Consider the following 23,239-nt stretch of genomic DNA (forward strand, 5'->3'; position numbering starts at 1 on the left):
TCTCCTGCATTGTAGCTGAATTCTTTACCAGCTGAGCTACAAGGGAAGCCATTGATTCCAAAGCCCATGGTAATCACTGCCTTGTATTACTTACCTATTTGCCCAATAGTCAAACTTGACCAAACCTCTTTTATTTATCTAATTTAAAAATATTTATTTGGCTGCACTGGATCTTAGTTACAGCATACAAGATCTTTTTATTGTGGCATGTAGGGTCTTTACTTGTGGCATGTGGAATCTAGTTCCCTGACTAGGGATTGAACCTAGGCCTCCTGCACTGGGAGCACAGAGTGTTAGCTACTGGACCATCAAGGAAGTCCCCAAACCTCTTTTAAAGTGAGATTATAACCAGATGATAAAATCTGTGTGGAAAAAAAGGCATGAGTCTCTGTGTCTTGTGTGGATAGATAAAACGTTTTCAGGAACAAGAAATAATAAGCTTTATGATAACACCTCAAAATAATTTTAATAAAAGGGAAATAAAAGAACACTCAATATATTATGAGTTAATGATGGTACATTTTGTAGAAGAATAGGGCCAATGAAACATTTGCTTTACCAACAGTGGTCATGTATGGATGTGAGAGTTGGACTATAAAGAAAGCTGAGCGCCAAAGAACTGATGCTTTTGAACTGTGGTGTTGGAGAAGACTCTTGAGAGTCCCTTGGACTGCAAGGAGATCCAACCAGTCCGTGCTAAAGGAGGTCGGGCCTGGGTGTTCATTGGAAGGACTGATGTTGAAGCTGAAACTCCAATACTTTGGCCACCTGATGCGAAGAACTGACTCATTGGAAAAGACCCTGATGCTGGGAAAGATTGAGGGCAGGAGGAGAAGTGGGCGACAGAGGATGAGATGGCTGGATGGCATCATCGACTCAATGGACATGGGTTTGGGTGGACTCCGGGAGTTGGTGATGGACAGGGAGGCCTGGCGTGCTGCAGTTCATGGGGTCACAAAGAGTCAGACACGACTGAGTGACTGAACTGACTGACTGAACCTGCAATGTACATCAGAATGCTATAGGTAAATAGGACCAACAGCACAATAAGTGAATTGTCAAAATATTACTGCCATGTTGAACAGTCATCTGTCTCCACCTGAAGACGGACTCTTGAGTGATGTATGCATTCCTTTTTTAAACTGAACTCTTGGTACTGATGAACCTATTTCAGGGCACGAGTAGAGAGGCAGACTAAGAGAATGGACTTGTGGACATGGGGGGAAGGGGAGGGTGGGACGAACTGAGAGAGTAGCATTGACCTATATATACTACCATGTGTAAAGCACAGGTGGTGCAGTGGTAAAGAATCCACCTGCCAGTGCAGGAGGCACAAGCGACGCGGGTTTGATCCCTGGGTCAGGAAGATCCTCTGGAGAAGGAAATGGCAACCCACTCCAGTGTTCTTGCCTGGAATATTCCATGGATGATGGAGCCTGGCAGGTTGTAGTCCGTGAGGTCGCAAGGAGTTGGATACGACTGATTGAGTGCACAGACGCACATTGTGGGAAGCTGCTGTATGGTACAGGAAGCTCAGCTCGGTGCTCTATGATGAACTAGATGGTAGGATGGGGGTGGGGAGGGAGGGAGGCTCAAGAGGGAGGGTCATATATGTATACATATTACCTGATTCACTTTGGTGTACAGTGGAAACTAACACAACATTGTAAAGCAACTACAAATTAAAAAAAGTTAAAAGACTATCAAAAATAAAGAAGAAATTGACTTCTTAGTTACAATGTGAAAACAGCCCTTTTCCAAACTATCTGGAGAAAAATTTTCAGGAAATGGAACTGTGTTGTTAGCTAATAACAATTGTTGCAGCTTTTCTACTTGCAGAGGCAGAAATGCAAACCTGCAAACGTTGACCAAATGACAGCATACCAGAAAGATCTTGAAAATGGTGTACAGACCACAGGGAGGCAGCTGGGTTCCTGACAAGCAGTGTGTCCATCAGAAGCTATTTCCATTCCCTCCTGGAAATATATCAGTTAAAGGAGTAAAGGAACATGAGGGAAGAAAGAGCAGGATGCTCCTGTCTTGGCTAACCTTTAACTTCGAGGAGCCAATGCAAATTCTAAAACTACAGCAGCAGAAACCGATGGTAACAGTAGTTTAGAATATGAGACCCATTAGATTAAAAGTTTGAGTCTGTTTTGCTCTATTTTCCCTGAAGATCTTTTCTAGAAATGAATGCTGTTTGTACTTGAGAGTTGAGAATACGTAATTAATGTGTTCAATTCTCAAATGTGTACCAGGTGCTGGGGATGGTTATGCTTGAGTGAGCCTTGTATAGGATGTGTGGGCCATGAGAGGAGTTGAGAGGAGTATGTGGGCTGTTCCAGGCAGAAGGAACAGTATATGCCAGGGCACAGAGGTAAATGTTGATGTTAAAAGAATGATTTTCTCTGTGGAGTGGGAACAAATTGCTCTTCAGGGAAAAAATCATGGCTCAGGAGGAAGACAGCATTCATGGAACAGATAGGAAAACGATGTGTGATTCTCAGGAGACGAATAAGGAATAGGCAGGGGGAGAGGAGGACAGAAGAAATGAAATAAAGAGGGCAGAATTGATCTGCCAGGGAAAGTAAGAAGTGAGGGGAATTTGGAGTTTGGGGGCAGCCTGGGGGAATAGGCCTGGACAACTTGGAGAGAGTGAAACAATGAGAAGAAATGAAAAGGTTGGAATTCCAGGTCCAAGGAAGAACCTTGAGTGAAATAAGTCATCATGAGCTGGGAAACAGGACAATCAGTGATAAGGAGAACATGAGTCCTTCCCAAGTAATATATGAAACATCAGGAAGGCACAGACTTCTGCATTCTATGGGGCAGTGTCTTGAGCAATCTTTATTTGGATATTAAAGAGTAACCCCAGCAGGCTGGAGGACTTAGGGTGGTTGCCAACAGGATATCATCTTCTCTCTTTCTCTCTTGTTTTAAAATGTTATTTATTTATTTGTTTATTTTTGGCTGTGCTGGATCTTCACTGCTGTCCGTGGACTTTCTCTAGTTGCAGTGAGTTGGGGGCTACTCTTCATTTCGGTGTGCTGGCTTCTCATTGCAGTAGCTTCTTTGGTTGTGGAGCAGGGCCTCTAGGCATGTTGGCTTCTGTATTTGCAGCACTCAGGTTCAGTAGTTGCAGCTCCTTGTGCTCAGCAGTTGTGGTGGTTCAGGGGCTCAGTTGCCCCATGGCATGTGGAATCTTCCCAGACCAGGGATCAAACCTGTGTGCCCTGCATTGGCAGGTGGACTCCCATTCACTGCGCCACTAGGGAAGTCCTCTTCTTATATTTGCAGTTTTTGCCTAATTTTTCTAGCTGGCAAACAATACTTTGTTCTTAAAGTCCTATAGTTTGTGGGCTTCATCTTTTATATTTTAAAATAATTTGAATTAGTGAATTTGTAATTTATGTTCTGAATTTAATATGTTTTAAAACATAATATATAAAATATAACAATCTTGAACAAATAAAATTGTGTACAAGTTTATGTTCTTAATCCAACAAAGAACAATTTCATATTTAATACATTTTCCCAAATATCTGGAAATTTGCAAGTCTAACCTTCAGGCTGAATTAGTTCTCCGATTTAGAGGAAGGGCATTATAGGCAAAGGATGAAACAAAATACTTGTCACCATGTCTCTGCTTAATTCAGTTCAGTTCAGTCGCTCAGTCGTGTCCGACTCTTTGCGACCCCATGAATTGCAGCACGCCAGGCCTCTCTGTCCATCACCAACTCCCAGAGTCTAGCCAAACCCATGTCCATCGAGTCGGTGATGCCATCCAGCCATCTCATCCTCTGTCGTCCCCTTCTCCTCCCGCCCCCAATCCTACCCAGCATTAGGGTCTTTTCCAATGAGTCAACCCTTCGCATGAAGTGGCCAAAGTATTGGAGTTTCAGCTTCAACATCAGACCTTCCAATGAACACCCAGGATTGATCTCTTTTAGGATGGATTGATTGGATCTCCTTGCAGTCCAAGGGACTCTCAAGAGTCTTCTCCAACACCACACTTCAGAAGCATCAATTCTTCGGCGCTCAGCTTTCTTTACCGTCCAACTCTCACAACCATACATGACCACTGGAAAAACCATAGCCTTGACTAGACGGACTTTTGTTGGCAAAGTAATGTCTCTGCTTTTAAATATGCTATCTAGGTTGGCCATAACCTTCCTTCCAAGGAGTAAGCGTCTTTTAATTTCATGGCTGCAGTCACCATCAGCAGTGATTCTGGAGCCCAAAAAAATAAAGTCTGACACTGTTTCCCCATCTATTTCCCACGAAATGATGGGACCAGATGCCATGATCTTAGTTTTCTGAACGTTGAGCTTTAAGCCAACTTTTTCACTCTCCTCTTTCACCTTCATCAAGAGGCTCTTTAGTTCTTCTTCACTTTCTGCCATAAGGGTGGTGTCATCCGCATATCTGAGGTTATTGATATTTCTCCCGGCAATCTTGATTCCAGCTTGTGTTTCTTCCAGCCCAGCGTTTCTCATGATGTACTCTGCATAGAAGTTAAATAAGCAGGGTGACAATATATAGCCTTGACGTACTCCTTTTCCTATTTGGAACCAGTCTGTTGTTCCATGTCCAGTTCTAACTGTTGCTTCCTGACCTGCATACAGGTTTCTCAAGAGACAGGTCAGATGGTCTGGTATTCCCATCTCTTTCAGAATTTTCCACAGTTTATAGTGATCCACACAGTCAAAGGCTTTGGTATAGTCAATAAAGCAGAAATAGATGTTTTTCTGGAACTCTCTTGCTTTTTCGATGATCCAGTGGATATTGGCAATTTGATCTCTGGTTCCTTTGCCTTTTCTAAAACCAGCTTGAACATCTGGAAGTTCACGGTTCACGTATTGCTGAAGTCTGGCTTGGAGAATTTTGAGCATTACTTTACTAGCATGTGAGATGAGTGCAATTGTGCGGTAGTTTGAGCATTCTTTGGCATTGCCTTTCTTTGGGATTGGAATGAAAACTGACCTCTTCCAGTCCTGTGGCCACTGCTGAGTTTTCCAAATTTGCTGGCATATCGAGTGCAGCACTTTCACAGCATCACCTTTGAGGATTTGAAATAGCTCAGCTGGGATTCCATCACCTCCACTAGCTGTGTTCATAGTGATGCTTTCTAAGGCCCACTTGACTTCACATTCCAGGATGTCTGGCTCTAGGTGAGTGATCACACCATCATGATTATCTGGGTCGTGAAGCTCTTTTTTGTACAGTTCTTCTGTGTATTCTTGCCACCTCTTCTTAATATCTTCTGGTTCTGTTAGGTCCATACCATTTCTGTCCTTTATCGAGCCTATCTTTGCATGAAATGTTCCTTTGGTATCTCTAATTTTCTTGAAGAGATCTCTAGTCTTTCCCAATCAGTTGTTTTCCTCTATTTCTTTGCACTGATCGCTGAGGAAGGCTTTCTTATCTCTCCTTGCTATTCTCTGGAATTCTGCATTGAGATGGGAATATCTTTCCTTTTCTCCTTTGCTTTTCGCTTCTCTTCTCTTCCAAGCTATCTGTAAGGCCTCCTCAGACAGCCATTTTGCTTTTTTGCATTTCTTTTCCATGGGGATTTTCTTGTTCCCTGTCTCCTGTACAATGTCACGAACCTCTGTCCATAGTTCATCAGGCACTCTTATCAGGTCTAGACCCTTAAATCTATTTGTCACTTCCATGGTATACTCATAAGGGATTTGATCTAGGTCATACCTGAATGGTCTAGTGGTTTTCCCTACTTTCTTCAATTTAAGTCTGAATTTGGCAATAAGCAGTTCATGATCCGAGCCACAGACTGCTCCCGGTCTTGTTTTTGCTGACTGTATAGAGCTTCTCCATCTTTGGCTGCAAAGAATATAATCAATCTGATTTCGGTATTGACCATCTGGTGATGTCCACGTGTAGAGTCTTCTCTTTCTTATCTCTCCTTGCTATTCTTTGGAACTCTGCATTCAGATGGGAATATCTTTCCTTTTCTCCTTTGCTTTTCACTTCTCTTCTCTTCCCAGCTATCTGTAAGACACACTGAAACTAAAATTACAGAAAACTAGCTAATCTGATCACACGGACCACAGCCTTGTCTATCTCAATGAAACTAAGCCATGCCGTGTGGGGCCACCCAAGACAGATGGGTCATGGTGGAGAGGTCTGACAGAATGTGGTCCACTGGAGAAGGGCATGGCAAACCACTTCAGTATTCTTGCCTTGAGAACCCCTGAACGGTATGAAAAGGCAAAAAGATAGGACACTGAAAGATGAACTCCCCAGGTCAGTAGGTGCCCAATATGCTAATGGAGATCAGTGGAGAAATAACTCCAGAAAGAATGATGGGATGGAGCCAAAGCAAAAAAGATACCCAACTGTGGACGTGACTGGTGATAGACACAAAGTCCGATGCTGTAAAGAACAATATTGCATAGGAACCTGGAATGTTAGGTCCATGAATCAAGGCAAATTGGAAGTGGTCAAACAGGAGATGGCAAGAGTGAACGTCGACATTCTAGGAATCAGCGAACTAAGATGGACTGGAATGGGTGAATTTAACTCAGATGACCATTATATCTACTACTGTGGGCAAGAATCCCTTAGAAGAAATGGAGTAGCCATCATGGTCAACAAAAGAGTCCAAAATGCAGTACTTGGATGCAATCTCAAAAATGAGAGAATGATCTCTGTTCGTTTCCAAGGCAAACCATTCAATATCACGGTAATCCAAGTCTATGCCTCGACCAGTAACGCCGAAGAAGCTGAAGTTGAATGGTTCTATGAAGACCTACAAGACCTTTTAGAACTAACACCCAAAAAAGATGTCCTTTTCATTATAGGGGACTGGAATGCAAAAGTAGGAACTCAAGAAACACCTGGCATAACAGGCAAGTTTGGCCTTGGAGTACAGAATGAAGCAGGGCAAAGGCTAATAGAGTTTTGCCACGAGAACGCACTGGTAATAGCAAACACCCTATCCCAACAACACAAGAGAAGACTCTACACGTGGACATCACCAGATGGTCAACACCGAAATCAGATTGATTATATTCTTTGCAGCCAAAGATGGAGAAGCTCTATACACTCAGCAAAAACAAGACCAGGAGCAGACTGTGGCTCAGATCATGAACTGCTTATTGCCAAATTCAGACTTAAATTGAAGAAAGTAAGGAAAACCACTAGTCCATTCAGGTATGACCTAGATTAAATCCCTTATGAGTATACAGTGGAAGTGACAAATAGATTTAAGGGACTAGACCTGATAAACAGAGTGCCTGATGAACTATGGACAGAGGTTTGTGACATTGTACAGGAGACAGGGAACAAGAAAATCCCCATGGAAAAGAAATGCAAAAAAGCAAAATGGCTGTCTCTGCTTAATTAATCCCTTAAAAAAGACTGATCCAGAACTTCCTTGGTGCTCCAGTGGCTAAAACTCCATGCTTCCAATGCAGGGGTCCCAGTTTCAATCCCTGGTCAGAGAACTAGATCTCTTCTGCTACAACTAAGACCTGGTACAACCAAATAAATAATTTTTTTTGTTTTTTAAAGAGAGAGACTGATCCATCCAGGCTATGTGCTCCATGGGCTGTAAAGCAGTGTGTTCTCCATGTTCTCTATCCCCTCCACTCCCAGTCTGATCTGTCCTTCGTGTTTTGTTTTGTTTTTTTATATTTTTTTGATATGGATCATTTTTAATGTCTTCATTGAATTTCTAACAATATTGTTTCTGTTTTGTTTTGCGGTTTTTTTGGCCCCAAGACATATGGGATCTTAGCTCCCTGACTAGGGATCGAACCCACATTCCCTGCATTGGAAGCCAAAGTCTTATCCACTAGACTGCTAGGGAAGTCCCCCTATCCTTCCTGTTTGATTTGGATATACCAGTAATCACTCTCACTTCTCTGGCCCTGGGCTCTTGTTCTATCTTTAATGTCATGAAATGAGTAAGTAGAATACATCAGGTAGATGTATTCAGAGCTCAGAAGGGAAGTTTACGTTGAAAACTTAAATTTGAGTTATTGATGTATAGCTAGTTGTTAAAGATATGGGTGTGGATGAAGTTGTGTAGAGAGAGAAGGTTGAATGAGAAAGGGAGTGAAAGAAATATATTGACAGTCCAGGTCAGGTAAAATGAGCTGGGAATGGAGAAAGAGGGATAGGTACAGAGGTGAGAGATCAACCAGGAAAGTGTGGTACCACACAAAGTAAGAGAAAGTGTTTCAAGAGGGAAAGGATGACCATATATATGAGTCATATATTCCTGAGAGAGCTAGTAAGATGGACACTGGAAAGTGTCCAAAAGGCTTGCCAGTGTGGAGATTGTTAGTGACTGAGGTGAGAGAAATTTTGGTGATGTGGGTAGAAGCTAGGCTGGAGACTATCAGATTGTGTTGGGGGAGAAAACAAAGTATGAGAACATTCTTCTTTTTTTTTAAATAGCCTATGAGGGATTTTTTAAATTATTTATTTATATATCTTTTTTTTTGGTTGCGCTGGATCTTCATTGGTGCACACTGGCTTGCTCTAGTTGTAATGAGTGGGGGCGACTCTTTGTTGCGGTGCTTAGGCTTCTCATTGCAGTGGCTTCTCTTGTTGTGGAGCATGGCCTCTGGAGCACGGGCTCAGTAGTTGTGACGCACGGACTTATTTGCCTCTTGACATGTGAAATCTTCCTGGACCAGGGATTGAACCCCTGTCCACCACATTGGCAGGCAGATTCCCATCCACTGGGCCACCAGGGAAGTCTGAGAAGATCATTCTCAACAAAACTTGGCTGTTGGGGGAGAGGAGAGGGTAGTAGCTGGAAAGGGTATTGGATCAAGGGAGAGATTTCCTCTTGTAATTGGAGGATCCTAGCCTATGTTTTTGTGCTGATGAAAACAATTCAGTAAATGATGTAGTAGTTAAGCTAACATTAGCTGCTGTATGTGCGTGTGTGCTCAGTTGCTTCAGTCATGTCTGACTCTTTATGACCCTATGGACTGTAGCCCGCCAGGCTCCTCTTGTCCATGGAATTCTCCAGGCAAGAATACTGGAGTGGGTTGCCATGTTCTCCTCCAGGGGATCTTCCTGATCTAGGGATTTAATGTGCATCTTGGTATGTCTCCTGCACTGCAGGCAGAATCTTTACTGCTGAGCCACTGGGGAAGCCCAGCTCCTATATAAACCTTGCCAATTATGCATAATGGCTCAAACATGATAGAAGTTTGTGTCTTAATAACTTAAATTCTAAAGCAATCAGGTTTACTCCAGATGGTAATTCAGGACCTTGACTTCTTATACCTTGTGACTCACCCACCTTTAACAGACTCCTGTGATTCTAAGCTTGTCTGCATCAAGCCTTGAAAGAGAAAAGAGCATGAATGATATTCATGGGATGTTTTTAGGGGTCTGGCTTGAAGCAGCAGTGATCACTTCAGCACACAGAGCCATACTATTAATACATACCTAACTTCCAGAGAGATTCAGAAATCTTGTCTAGCTGTGTGCAGGAAGAGGAAGAAATGGATTTGGTAGCTAGCGATCTCTGCTATAGGGGGAGAAGTTAAAGATGTAGAAGATGAGGTGGGGGCTGGAGAAGCGGGTAGTGGAAAGAGTGAGCTTTCTAAGAAAGCAAGAGGGGTAGAAACCAGGCTGAAGAGCCCATGAGGATAGATTTTTTTTCCCAGCCAGGAGACAGGGGCAGGGAGGTCAAGGATATTTGCAAAAGAATGACCACAAGGACAGATCATGTTTAAGGCATTAAGGAGACAAGGACAGAATGGAGCAAAACCAGTAAGTTGGAGATCCTGATAAGGCCAAGAGTGACTTCCATGGGACTCTTAAATAATTAAGCTGGAATGAGAGGGCACTGTGGAGTTTGCCCTTTCAAGAAGGATTTGTTTGGACAAGTTATTTAGGATATGATTGGATTCTGATGACGACAAGGTCCATATGTGACCATGGACATAGGGAGGCAGAGATGGAATGAAGAAAATAGTCATTGACGGTGAGGAAGTCTAGGAAACCGAGATCCCAGGTTTAGCTGCGTGGTTACCAACATCACCCAGAAGGATAATAAGAATTGTAAATGAGAGAAAAGTCTTGAATCATATGCCAAAGTCTTCAGAGGATGACAGGTCATGACTGAGAAAATGGAAAATGATAGTTTTGTGGGGAGGAGAAGATGGTGGTAAATCTGGATGAGGTGAGACTTTGAAGGCACATAATTTTTCTTTTCTTTTTCTTTTTTTTTTGGCTGTGCTAGGTCTTCGTTGTGTCATACGGGCTCTTCGTTGCAGTGTACAGGGTTCTCTGTTTGTGGCACTTGTGCTTAGTTGCCCCGAAGCATGTGGGATCTTAGTTCCCTGACCAGGGATTGAACCTGTGTCCCCTGCATTGGAAGACAAGTTCTTAACCTCTGGATCACCAGGGAAGTTCTCATAAGTTTTCTTTTACCAGAAGGAGAAGTAGTAAAGTTCTAGAAGTTATACGTGGTGGTAAGAAGAACACTGATTTCACCTTCCAGTTTTCAGTAGAAGAAAAAGTTGGAGAGGGAGCTTTGGCTGGTGAGGGGGTGGTGGTGGGTGGAGGAAGGGTCCTCAAGGGATCACCAGGCTTCAGTTTAGGCAGAAGAAAAGCTCGGGGATGTCGGTATCTAAGGGAGTTTATAAGTTTCAGAATGAAAGTTCAAGAGGATACAAAGGAATGATTGGGGATCAGGGCCAAGAAGGAGTGCTGGATCAGTTGAGGGGATATTGAGAACAGGTGAGGAGAGTCACAAAGGTAGAGTGATCCTTTTGAATGGAGTTTGTCCTGCGAATTCCTTGATGCAAGAGGTATACACTGGCCGAGTATAGTTGGGAGCCTTCTTGTGGTGATTTGGCAATAATACGGTACTGTGGTCCCTGCAGCTTCACACTGGGGTGCAGAGGGGGATTTGATGGCTCAGGGCATCTGCCCCCAGGGTTACATGGAACAGCCACTGACCTAGAGCCCAACTCATGGTAGGCCTTTCCCACCAGCCTCCTCTCACTTCATTGTACTCTCTGCTCTAGACATTATAGCCACCTTTTAGATCCTCAATTCTTGCGTGTTCTTCTCTGCCACAGGGGCACACACCCTTCTCTCTGCCCTCTCTTATTCATCCTTCAGATCTTGACTAAAACATCCCTCCTTTGGGTACACCCCAGGCTCCTCTGTTATTCTCTCTCATCACATTATGTTCTTCTCCTTCACAGAGCTTATCATAGTTATAATTTTGCAGTTATCTGTGTGCTCATTTAATTAAAGCCCCTCTCTTTTGCTTGTCTGTAAATTCCACAAGGGTCATGTCTGTTTGATACACGTGGTATTCTAATACTTGCATATAATAGGTGGGATGGTTTTAAAATATATCCACAAATGCTTTGACACTCACCCTTTCAAGGCAGAAAACTAATTTTCCTCCTCTTGATGTGGACCAGACTTAGTAACTGGCTTCTAACAAATAGAATGTAGTGGAAGTGACAATATATAACTTCTGAGGTTATAGAAAGAATAAAGCTTCCTCCTGGTGCTTTCTTGTTCTTGGATCACTTGCTCAGGGAAAGCCAGGGCATGCTGTGACGTCACTCAAGAAGCACTGTGGTAGGGATTTCCCTGGTGGTCCAGTGGCTAAAACTCCATGCTCCCAATGCAGGGGACCTGGTTTGATCCCTGATCAGGGAACTGTATTCCACATGCTGCAACTAAAGATGTCCACAACTAAAACCTAGCACAGCCAAATAAATAAATATATACATATTTTTTAAAAAGAAACACCGTGGTGAGACTCACATGGAGAGGAACTGAGGTCTCCTGTCAATAGCCAGCATCAAGTTTTTAGTCATGGGAGGAAGGCACCTTTTTGTCTTTCTTTTTTAAATTAAAACTTTCTATTTTCTATTGAAGTATAGCCAATTAATTGGGTCAGAAAGATCCCCTGGATGAGGAAATGGCCACCCACTCCACTATTATTGCCTGGAAAATCCCATGGACAGAGGAGCCTGTCTGGCTTCAGTCCATGGGGTTGCAAAGAGTCAGACACAACTTAGTGACTAAACAACCACAACTCTATGGCATGCATTGTGCTGGTTCTTATTAGGGACAGACAAGATGTTCCATATAAGTCACAACTTTTGCATACTAAAGACACTACTTTTACCTCAGACTTTAGCAAGGAATTATACTTCTTGGTTAGCAAAATGAAATTTCAAATTCTTTATGAGCAACTGAGAATTCTCTGAATCCTGATGCAATAATTTCAGTCCATGGGGTCACAAAGAGTTGGACACCACTGAGCCATCACACATAGCCAGTTAACAATGTTGTGATAGTGTCAGGCGAACAGCCAATGGACTCAGCCATACATACACATGTAACCATTCTTCCCCAAACTCCCCTTCCATCCAGGCTGCCATATAACATTAAGCAGAGTTCCCTGTGCTATACAGTAGGACCTTGTTGGTTATCCATTGCATTCATTTTAAATATAGCAGAATGTCCATGTTGATCCCAAACTCCCTAGCTATCCCTTCCCCCCATTGGAGGAAGGCACCTTGAAAGTGGATCCTCCAGCCCTGGTCAAGCCTTCAGATAGCTGTAGCTCTGACTGGCATCTAACTATAATCTCATGAGAGAATCTAAGCCAGAACCACTGCAACAAGTTGCTCCCTATGAGAGATAATAAGCGATTATCGTTATTGGTTTAAGCATCCAAGTTTTGGGGTAATTTATAATGCAACAATAGGTAACAACTATTTACTGAATGAATGAATCACCGAATTCATGAACACCTTTTTTTTGTTTTTTCATTTTTTTTCTGGTTTGGTGTCAATCAGTAATTAGAACAATAATGATTCTAATAGGTGCCTGAAACTTCCTGTTGCCTCTTCTCTGCATTTCACTTTATATATAGACTTTTTCATCTTTATGGGAGAAGGCAATGGCAACCCACTCCAGTACTCTTGCCTGGAAAATCCCATGGATGGAGGAGCCTGGTAGGCGGCAGTCCATGGGGACGCGAAGAGTCAGACACGACTGAGCGACTTCACTTTCACTTTTCATCTCATGCATTGGAGAAGGAAATGGCAACCCACTCCAGTGTTCTTGCCTGGAGAATCCCAGGGACGGAGGAGCCTGGTAGGCTGCCGTCTATGGGGTCGCACAGAGTCGGACATGACTGAAGCGACTTTGCAGCAGCAGCAGCAGTATCCTTACGTGTGGGAGAAAAATATACAAAGAAATCAGCAAAAATACTTAACCCTTAAAAGATTGCATTTATCTGAGTGATTTCAATATAAGGAAAGATTAATTATATTTTCTCTTCCATTACACACTACCAAAGATTAACTGGCATAAAAGTAAAACTGAAAAGGCAAAATTCTTAAGGATCATCAAATAATGGTGAAATTTTGGCTGAGAGAGGGTTGTTGTTTTTTTTTAAATTTTTTTAATCTCTAATGTAGATCTTTTTAACACAATTTTTAAGTCAATAAAGTTAACTTACATTTAATTGGATGCTTTGATAAAATGTTTGCACCTTTTGGATTTAAAAGGCCAAGTACTTAATGGTCGTTGACTATTGCAACAGCTTTGTCTTTGCCTATGTCAACAGAATCCCCAGAATCCTTGCAGCCTCATAGAGGACTGAGGGAATTTTCAAAGGGAATCTTGACCTAATAGGATGTAGCATCCGTTGTTCCCTGTTGTAGCTGCAGAACAAAAGCAATGCCTGGCACACAGCAGGCATTTGAAACATATTTGTTGAATAAATGAATGAATGAATAGATCTCTTTACTCATCATAGTCAGTGCGATGTTAAAAGCTGTTCCAGTTGCCTAAGTAGGAATGAATGCATAACTAACACTATCTGGCAAAAGGAAGGAAAGTCTGAATTATGTAGCATCAATCTGACAAGTGCAGCAAACTACTGTGTTATTGTTTGTTTGCTCATATTTACATTTTCTTCACAAAAATAAAATTTTTGTTTTACAACTGTGTGGTCGATTAAGGGTGTGGCTAATTCTGTGGACTGGCTCATTCAACATCTGTTCCAGTCTCATTACAGTGTGTTTTCCTGGAATGCAGACTGAAAAGTTTAAAAGTACATTTTCCAGACTTGTTTGCTGCTAGGGTTCTGAATGAGATGTGGGTTCCTTCATTCAAATGCATCCACCTGTAACCTGAAAATAAACAGTTAAGAGGGAGAGTTTGAGGCATATATCTTGCTCGTTCTGATAGTTGAGAGGAAAGGAGTTTGATGTGTATCTGGAAGCAGAGGTACCGACTCCCTAATTTGGCAGGGAACTTCCTGATGCGGAAGAGGTGGCAGGATTCCAGAGCTAGTGCCAGGTGGTTACTCCCTGATTCAGCAGGTGGTCTCCTGTTTTTCTAGGGAGCAGCAGCCTTCTTCACAGCCCAGTTCTGCAGAGTGGATTACAGAATTTTTCCTGGGTGATCAAACTGGAGTCTGTTTCCTCAGGGCCTCTAACAACATTGTAAGCCACTTAATACCTTGCCCCTGGAGAAGGAAATGGCAACCCACTCCAGTACTCTTGCCTGGAAAATCCCATGGACGGAGGAGCCTGGTAGGCTATAATCCATGGGGTCACAAAGGGTCGGACACGACAGAGGAACTTCACTTAATACCTTGCACCAAATCCCTTTCTGCCCAAGTGAGTAGTTTTCTCTGCCACTAAGCCCTAGGGACTGAGAATTATTATACATCTGACACAATGATTGATTACTATGTGGATTGTTAGAATATGGAGGTACTTTAATATTTATGAAGTGTCACATACTCTTTTGATCTGGGTTCGATTCCTGTATAGGGAAGATCCCTGGAGAAGGAAATGGCAACCCACTCCAGTATCCTTGCCTGGAAAATTTCATGGATGGAGGAGCCTGTCAGGCTACAGTCCATGAGGTCACAAAGAGTCAGACACGACTGAGCAACTTCACTTTCACAGAATCCTAGTTCCCCAACCAGGGACTGAACCCAGGCCCATGGCAGTGAAAGCATGGAGTCCTAACCACTGGGCTGAACCACTCACTGGACATACTCTATTGTCAGGAAGATCCAGTTTCAACAAAAATGTGTGCTTCTACAACAGTCTATACATTGGTTTTTTATTTGTTCATTCATTTAACATATTTATGGGACTTCCCTGGTGGTCTAGTGGTTAAGAATCTGTGCTGCCAGTGCAGGGGACATGGGTTCAACTGATGGTCCGAGAAGATTCCACATGCCATGGGGCAACTAAGCCTGCATGGCACAACCACTGAAGCCTGTTCGCCCCTAGAGCCCATGCTCTGCAACAAGAGAAGCCACCGCAATGAGAAACCCATGCACTGCAACTGCAGAGTAGCTCCTGCTTGCCGCAACTAGAGAAAGCCCATACACAGCAACGAAGACCTAGCACAGCCTAAATAAATAAATTAATTAATTAATAAACATTTATTTGGATGTGGTGAGTCTTCACTGTGGCATGTGAACTTTTAGTTGCAGTATATGGGATCTAGTTCCCTGACCAGGGATCCACCCAGGCCCCCTGCGTTGAGAGTGTGGAATCTTAGCCACTGGACCACCAGGAAAGTACCTATCCATTGATTTTTTTTGAAAAATCCTATGAAATTTGAATTTCATTGAAGAACCTTTTTGTTGCTTGCTAATGCTATTAGGACTGAAGTTTGCATGCAACTGAGTTCTACTGGATTTAAGCAAAAGAAAAATGCATTTATAAAAGGTCTTCTCACAGAAGGCAAGGGCACGTATGCAGCTGGACCTCAAGGTGACCTGGAGTCAGTGACTGCAATGCTGCTGAAAACCCAGGAAGCCCCTCTCACCAGCTCTCACCATTGTTTCTCTCTGAATATATGCTTCCTTCTTTCTCTCTACTAACTTTATCTGCATCCCAATAAACAGAGTTGTTTTTTTTTTTTTAAGGGTCTATCTCTGCTTATGTGTTCTCCATTTAAGAGAACAGAGGCAGACAAAAACAGCAATCCCCTAGACTCAATGCAAACTAGTACAGCCACTATGGAGAACAGTGTGGAGATTCCTTAAAAAACTGGGAATAGAACTGCCATATGACCCAGCAATCCCACTGCTGGGCATATACACCGAGGAAACCAGAATTGAAAGAGACGCGTGTACCCCAATGTTCATTGCAGCACTGTTTACAATAGCCAGGACATGGAAGCAACCTACATGTCCATCAGCAGACGAATGGATAAGGAAGCTGTGGTACATATACACAATGGAATATTACTCAGCCATTAAAAAAAATACATTTGAATCGGTTCTACTGAGATGGATGAAACTGGAGCCCATTATACAGAGTGAAGTAAGCCAGAAAGAAAAACAACAATACAGTATACTAATGCATATATATGGAATTTGAAAGATGGTAACGATAACCCTATATGCGAGACAGAATAAGAGACACAGATGCATAGAACAATTTTATGGACTCTGAGGGAGAAGGTGAGGGTGGGACGTTCTGGGAGAATAGCATTGAAACATGTATATTATCATATGTGAAACAGAACACCATTCCTTGTTCGATGCATGAGACAAGGGCTCAGGGCCGGGGCAATGGGATGACCCAGAGGGATGGGATGGGGAGGGAGGTGGGTGGGGGGTCCAGGAAGGGGAACACATGTAAACCCATGGCTGATTCATGTCAATGTATGGCAGAAACTATTACAATATTGTAAAGTAGTTAGCCCCCAACTAAAATAAAAAAAAAAAAAGAGAGAGAACAGAGGCAGACAAAAACAGCAATCCCCTAGACTCAATTCCAGAATCTTAAGGAAAGACTATGAGCAGCCTGCTTTAGTCAGGTGCATGGTTCGGCCAAGTTCACAACTCAAGGATGCTTCACCTTGTTCTTTCTGTAGAGGGTACCCCTGGAGCACAGCACTCTGTGCAAGAGAGTATGGATGATGTGAATGTGAATGATGCCGCTTGGACTTGTGCCACCATTCTGAACCAGTCTGCTGGGGTCTGGAGTCAGAGTCCTGTTGTGAGAGCCTGGCAGTGGGTACTCTGCTCGTGGTATCATAGTGGGGAGAGGGAAGCAGATCTGCAGGAAGGGGAGGTTACCATATGAGAGGGAATTATTGGGCACTCAGGTGACAAGCTCACTGATGTTCATTACAAGAGTGGTATGTTGATTTTACCTATATTAGCTAAAGGGTAGGCAAACTACATACAGCCCACAGGCCAAATTCAGTCTGCTGGGTTTTTGTAAATACAGATTTATTGGAACACAATCATGCTTGTTTGTTTGAATGTTGTTTATGGCTGCCCTTTTTCAGTACTGGCAGAGTTAAGCAGTTGCAGCAGAAATCCCATGGTTCACAAAACTACAATATTTACTGTCTGGCCCATTACAGAGGAAATTTGTTCACCCCTGTATTAGACCCCTGCTACTCAAAATGAGGTTCGCAAGCCAGCAGTCTCAGCATCAACTGGCAGCTTGTCAGATCTCCACTTGCAACTGCTGAGTCAGAACCTGTTCTTTTTTTCCCCGGTGAGGCATTTTCTTTGCATGTATGTGTTACTTCCCAGGTGACACAGTGGTAAAGAATCCGCTTGCCAACCCAGGAGACTCAGGAAATGTGGGTTCAATCCCTATGGGAAGATCCCCTGGAGGAACCCAATATTTTTACCTGGAGAATCCCATGGACAGAGGACCCTGGTGGGCTGTGGTCCATGTGGTCACAAAGAGTCGGACACGACTGAGTGACTGAGCGTACACACATTATATCCCTAGAAAAAGAAGCCCAAGATTTTCCCTCATGTGTGTTTTCATCTTGCTTCTTTGTGGTCCTTGATGCCAGCTAAGGCTATCAGTATAATGAAACCAAAGTGACGGGATGGTAGCAGGTTATTCTGCCATTTTTCTAGATCTTTGAGTTGTACATCAAATCTGGGGCTGATCTCCACACTTGCCTGTGAGGTTCACAACAATTTTCCCAGCTCTGTGATCATCAGTGACTTCAGATTGGCCAATTTAACCGTGCCTCATCATCACAGTTAGACACTGGATGTTGGCTTTGGAGCACAGGTTAATAAGAATCTCTCTTTTTGGCATTGTTGATGCTCTTGAGAATATCAGTCAGGACATTTGTGTGCACCATTATGACAGCACAGAAAGATGGCAGACAGAATGTGCTTTTTAACAAGATCCCCAGGTGATTTGGAGGCACGCTAAGATTTGAGAAGCACTATATTAAACTCCTCAATGGGCACAATCAATATTCTTGAAACTTTTGTTTCACACCAGCCCCTTTTAACCTGCTGGGACATGATGTAATCTCCCACGCACATTAGACTAGTGTGCTACAGATTCGATGCAGTGAGTTTTTTTCAGAATATGTCAGGGAAGAGTGTCATTGCAGTCAGCTAGAATCAGCCCAGACAAAGGGATACATGGCTACAGTTTGTTAGGTACCTACTCATTCGTTCAGTTATAACAAATAATTATTGAGAGTATGCTCTGTGCTAAACATTGAACTACAAATGGTGAACAAATTGGCCCAGTCTCAGTCTTCCCAGTTGTGAGTCTTTCATACATCATCTCATTTAATTTTTCCTATAACCGGGACATCCCTGGGGATCTGGTGTCTAAAACTCTGCACTCCCAATGCAGGGGGCCTGAGTTTGATCCCTGATCAGGAAACTAGATCCCACATGCTGCAACTAAGACCTGGTGTCACCAAATAAAAAATAAATAAATAAAATTATTTCTATGATCTATGAGGTGGGGACTTCAATCCCCATGAGGACATTGAGGCTCAGAGAGGTTAATGACTTCCTCAAAGTCATGTGACTGGTGAGTGGCAGAGCTGAAAATAGAATCTATGTCTACCTGACACCATCGTTTATGCTTTTTCCTATGCAGCACTGCTAGACATGGTTCTAAGAGATTATAATCTAAATTAGGTCTACAGCCAGAGAGCCAGTGTTTTATAGATAAGAAGCAGAATATTCTTATCTCCTACTTCTCAGATACAGTCAAGATGATGCTGTAAGATTGGGGAAGGCTGGAAACTAGAGGACCCTCTCTTCAAAGTGACAGACCTGGCACCTTTATCAGTGAGAAAGACAGATAATTCTGGTTCAATTACTTCTTCCAGACACTTGGAATGAGGGATTCACCTAAGGTCCTATGGTAGGACAAGAACAGCACTGCTCTGGGGAGAAAAGAGTCAGGGTTAATGCTTCTTCCTCCAAGAGACTCTTAGGATGAATCCCATTCACTGGGGTCCCCCTGCCTTTCTGACTCTTCTTCCATCTGTTCTATACAGGTCCTTCCTTGGGTCCCCTCCGCTGACCCAGCCCTTCCTTCTTGCATTGCTTCTCAGTCATTCCATTGTATTCTCTGGAACTTCCTTTCTGAGGCCTACAGATATACCTCTTCTAAATACCTATATCCTCAATTGGAGAAGAGAGATGAGGTAGGAAAAAGGAGGTATGAGAAACGGGAGGGACCACAATGGAGAGAGCTCTTGGGTAGTGAGGGAAGGGAGATAAGAGTGAGGAAGTGGCTGGTTATGAGAAGGTGGAGGGAGGTACAGGAATGAGAGACATGGAGTAGGGTGCTCTCTGATGGAGTGGGAGGAAGATGCGAGGATGAGCCAAAACAGCAGCAAGATTATCACCCCCACCCCCATCTCAATGACAGCAACTTTGTGAGATAATAGGCACTACTATTATCTCTAATTTATAATTAAGGCAACTAAGAAATAGAGGCATTGGGTAAATGGTTCCAGATCACATGGCTGTAAGTGGTGGAAACGGAAACAGAGGCAGGCTGGCTTTAAAATCCATGCTCTTATCTACCACTTTATATTGTTTCATAAGGGTGCCTCACTGAAAACAAACAAACAAAAAAATGTATTTCTCTTCAGATATCTCTGGTCCTGGATTAGCCTGCTTGCCTTCATTTCAAGCAATGCATTTGCATTTTATTAATAAATAGCAATTTAAAAAGAATTACTTCAATTCATCTTCATAGTCTGAATCAAACGCACCCAACGTAAGTAGAGCTTTTTTTTTTAAAGGAAAACTGTCAGAATTAATATCTTCAGTTCAGTTCAGTTCAGTCGCTCAGTCATGTCCGACTCTTTGCGACCTCATGAATCACAGCACGCCAGGCCTCCCTGTCCATCACCAACTCCCAGAGTCTACCCAAACCCATGTCCATCGAGTTGGTGATGCCATCCAACCATCTCATCCTCCGTCGTCCCCTTCTCCTCCTGCCCCCAATCCTACCCAGCATAAAGGTCTTTTCCAGTGAGTCAACTCTTCACATGAGGTGGCCAAAAGTGTAATAAATGACTGGATTTGGTTTTTTTGATGTGGACCATTTTTAAAATCTTTTATTGAATTTGTTACAATATTGTTTCTGTTTTATGTTTTAGTTTTTTGGCCGAGGCATGTGGGATCTTAGCTGTCCAATCAGGGATCACCCGCACCCCCTGCATTAGAAGATGTAATCCCTGGATTTGTTTTTCTAGTTAATTTCTGGTTCAAACTGAAGAAGAATTTATTCTGACACTGTTACAACTTATATGTATTTTGACTTGACCTGTTTATAGTTCTAGGCTTAAGGGTAATACAAGGTTTCCTGAAAGGGGGTGAGGATTAATTAGGTCAAATATAAGAAGGACTTTCAACAGTTCAGCGCACTCAGCAGGCATTCAGTGGGCAGTTCTGGTGTGCTGAGGTCAAAGAAGACAAAGAAGAACAAGGCATCAGCTCTGAGGGGTTCAAAGTGAGCCAGGCAGACCCATATTTAGAAAGGGTTTGGGACAGCATGACAGAGCCTCAGGGAGCTGGAGCAAAGCTGGTAGAAGGAGGGAACATGAACCGTGCCTGGGGTTGAAGGAAGGCTTTGCTGACTCTGCATAAGGAAGACCCTCTGTCTTAGTCTCTGTTCCCCTAAGTACCCTCTGACAAAGCACATGGAGCTTATTTGAGCGTGATTCCAAGGAGTATGGTGAGAGAGTAGGAAAGTGAGACAGAAAAGGTAAGAAAACCAATAAAAGGCTCATTAATGAGAGGGCTACAGCGATGGGCAACTAGGGCTCCATCCTGCTGGGTGCCCTCTCAGGAAGTGTGTAGAATGTACTTCTGAGTTGTCCCATCAAAGAGAGCAAGCTGGGGCATTTTCTACCAAGCACCACCCTGGATTGGTTGAAGCTAGCGCTCTCAGGTGCTAATTCTCTATCACCTTAGCCTGCTTGCCACATGGCCCAAGTCCTCCTGCAGCCAGATAAAGACTTCAGGCTGAAAGATGCCAGTGTTTGAAGCATAAGCCATCCAGTCTTCAGAAGCTGCAAGTGTCTCTGGGCGGGGCCAAGGGCATATGGATGGAGTACCAGTAAACACTCAATACATGTTTGAATGGATGAATCAGAAAGGGAAGGGTTGGATATTTAAACTGAGTCATGGAATTTAAACTGACTGCAGTGGGGCCAGGGTTGGAAAGCTAAGACAGGCTGTTATAATAGAAAGACATGTTTTAGGTTCAGATGAACATAGATATAAATCTCAGCTTTACCTTTTCCTGAGTGACCTGGAATATGACATTTAAGCTCGGTTTTCTCATTTGTAAAATGAGAATGACATCTACTTCTGTCTGCTGTCACGGTTAAATAGAAGAGTATCTGTAAAGTTCCTGGCACATAGTAGGTGTTCTATACATAGTGGCCAGGATTGCAGCAGGTTGTCAGAAAGTGGCAGCTACAACTGTTAATCCCTGGGAACAGAATTGATGTAAATAAATATTTAGTGTGGGGATCAAGTGGGCTATATCTAAGGCATAGTGACCTGGTTAGCTTGACTAGAGGCTAGAAATACAGTTTGAGGCCTTGCAAGTCTTTAAAACTCAGCTCAAACGGTACCTCCTGTTCTCTTCTCACCACTGCATTCAGCCTTTGCTCCCACCACCTACTGACACTGCTTTAAGGTCACTACTACAATTTAACAGTCTATTCCAAAAGGCCCTTTCTCCCCAACTTTAACAAATTATAAAATATTGTTGCATGTGAAAGAGAAGAGAAGATCAAATATTGAACCCCACGTGATTCACCATCCAGCTAAAGAAGTGAATGATTACAATATAATTATTACAATACCCTCTTATCACCCTTTTTTCCCCCAGCCTTCCTGCTCTTTTTTCAGCAGTAACCAGAATGAATTTAGTATTTAATGTTCACATGTATGTTTTCATAATCTTACTATTCACTACATAAGTATTCTAAAATAATAAGTAGTATTATTTTCCATATATTGAAACTTTAGGTAAGTGGTATCATACTATATTTACCAGTCTCAGTTCAGTTCAGGTGCTCAGTTGTGTCCAACTCTTTGTGACTCCATGGACTGCAGCATGCCAGGCCTCCCTGTCCATCACCAACTCCCGGAGTTTACTCAAACTCATGTCCATTGAGTCGGTGATGCCATCCAACCATCTCATCTTCTGTTGTCCCCTTCTTCTCCCGTGTTCAATCTTTCCCAGCATCAGGGTCTTTTCCAGTGAGTCAGTTCTTCGCATCAGGTGGCTAAAGTATTGGAGTTTCAGCCTCAGCATCAGTCCTTCCAATGAATATTCAGGACTGATTTCCTTTAAGATAGACTGGTTGGATCTCCTTGCAGTCCAAGGGACTCTCAAGAGTCTTCTCCAACACCACAGTTCAGAAGCAGTGATTCTTTGGCGCTCAGCTTTCTTTATAGTCCAACTCTCACATCCATACATGACTACTGGAAAAACGATAGTTTTGACTAGATGGACCTTTGTTGGGAAAGTAATGTCTCTGCTTTTTAATATGCTGTCTAGGTTGGTCATGACTTTTCTTCCAAGGAGCAAGCGTCTTTTAATTTCATGGCTGCAGTTACCATCTGCAGATTTTGGAACCCCCCAAAATAAAGTCTGTCACTGTTTCCACAGTCTCGCCATCTATTTGCCATGAAGTGATCCAGAAAAACATCTATTTCTGCTTTATTGACTATGCCAAAGCCTTTGACTGTGTGGATCACAATAAACTATGGAAAATTCTGAAAGAGATGGGAATACCAGACCATCTGACCTGTCTCTTGAGAAACCTGTATGCAGGTCAGGAAGCAACAGTTAGAACTGGATATAGAACAACAGACTGATTCCAAATGGGAAAAGGAGTACATCAAGGCTGTATATTGTCACCTTGCTTATTTAACTTCTATGCAGAGTACATCATGAGA

General features: G+C 42.9%; 1 protein-coding gene and 1 pseudogene across 3 annotated transcripts in view; one reads left to right on the forward strand and one right to left on the reverse strand.

Moving 5' to 3' along the window:
* The window catches only part of ZSWIM5 (zinc finger SWIM-type containing 5), a 245,432-nt gene that overhangs the window by 27,354 nt on the left and 194,839 nt on the right, over window positions 1-23,239 (forward strand). The window lies entirely within an intron of this gene.
* LOC145504838 (small ribosomal subunit protein uS8 pseudogene) lies at window positions 17,762-18,132 on the reverse strand (annotated as a pseudogene).

The sequence above is a fragment of the Giraffa tippelskirchi genome, chromosome 5 (assembly GCF_054371585.1).
Source record: "Giraffa tippelskirchi isolate mGirTip1 chromosome 5, T2T-mGirTip1v1.2.pri, whole genome shotgun sequence".
Classification (NCBI taxonomy): domain Eukaryota; kingdom Metazoa; phylum Chordata; class Mammalia; order Artiodactyla; family Giraffidae; genus Giraffa; species Giraffa tippelskirchi.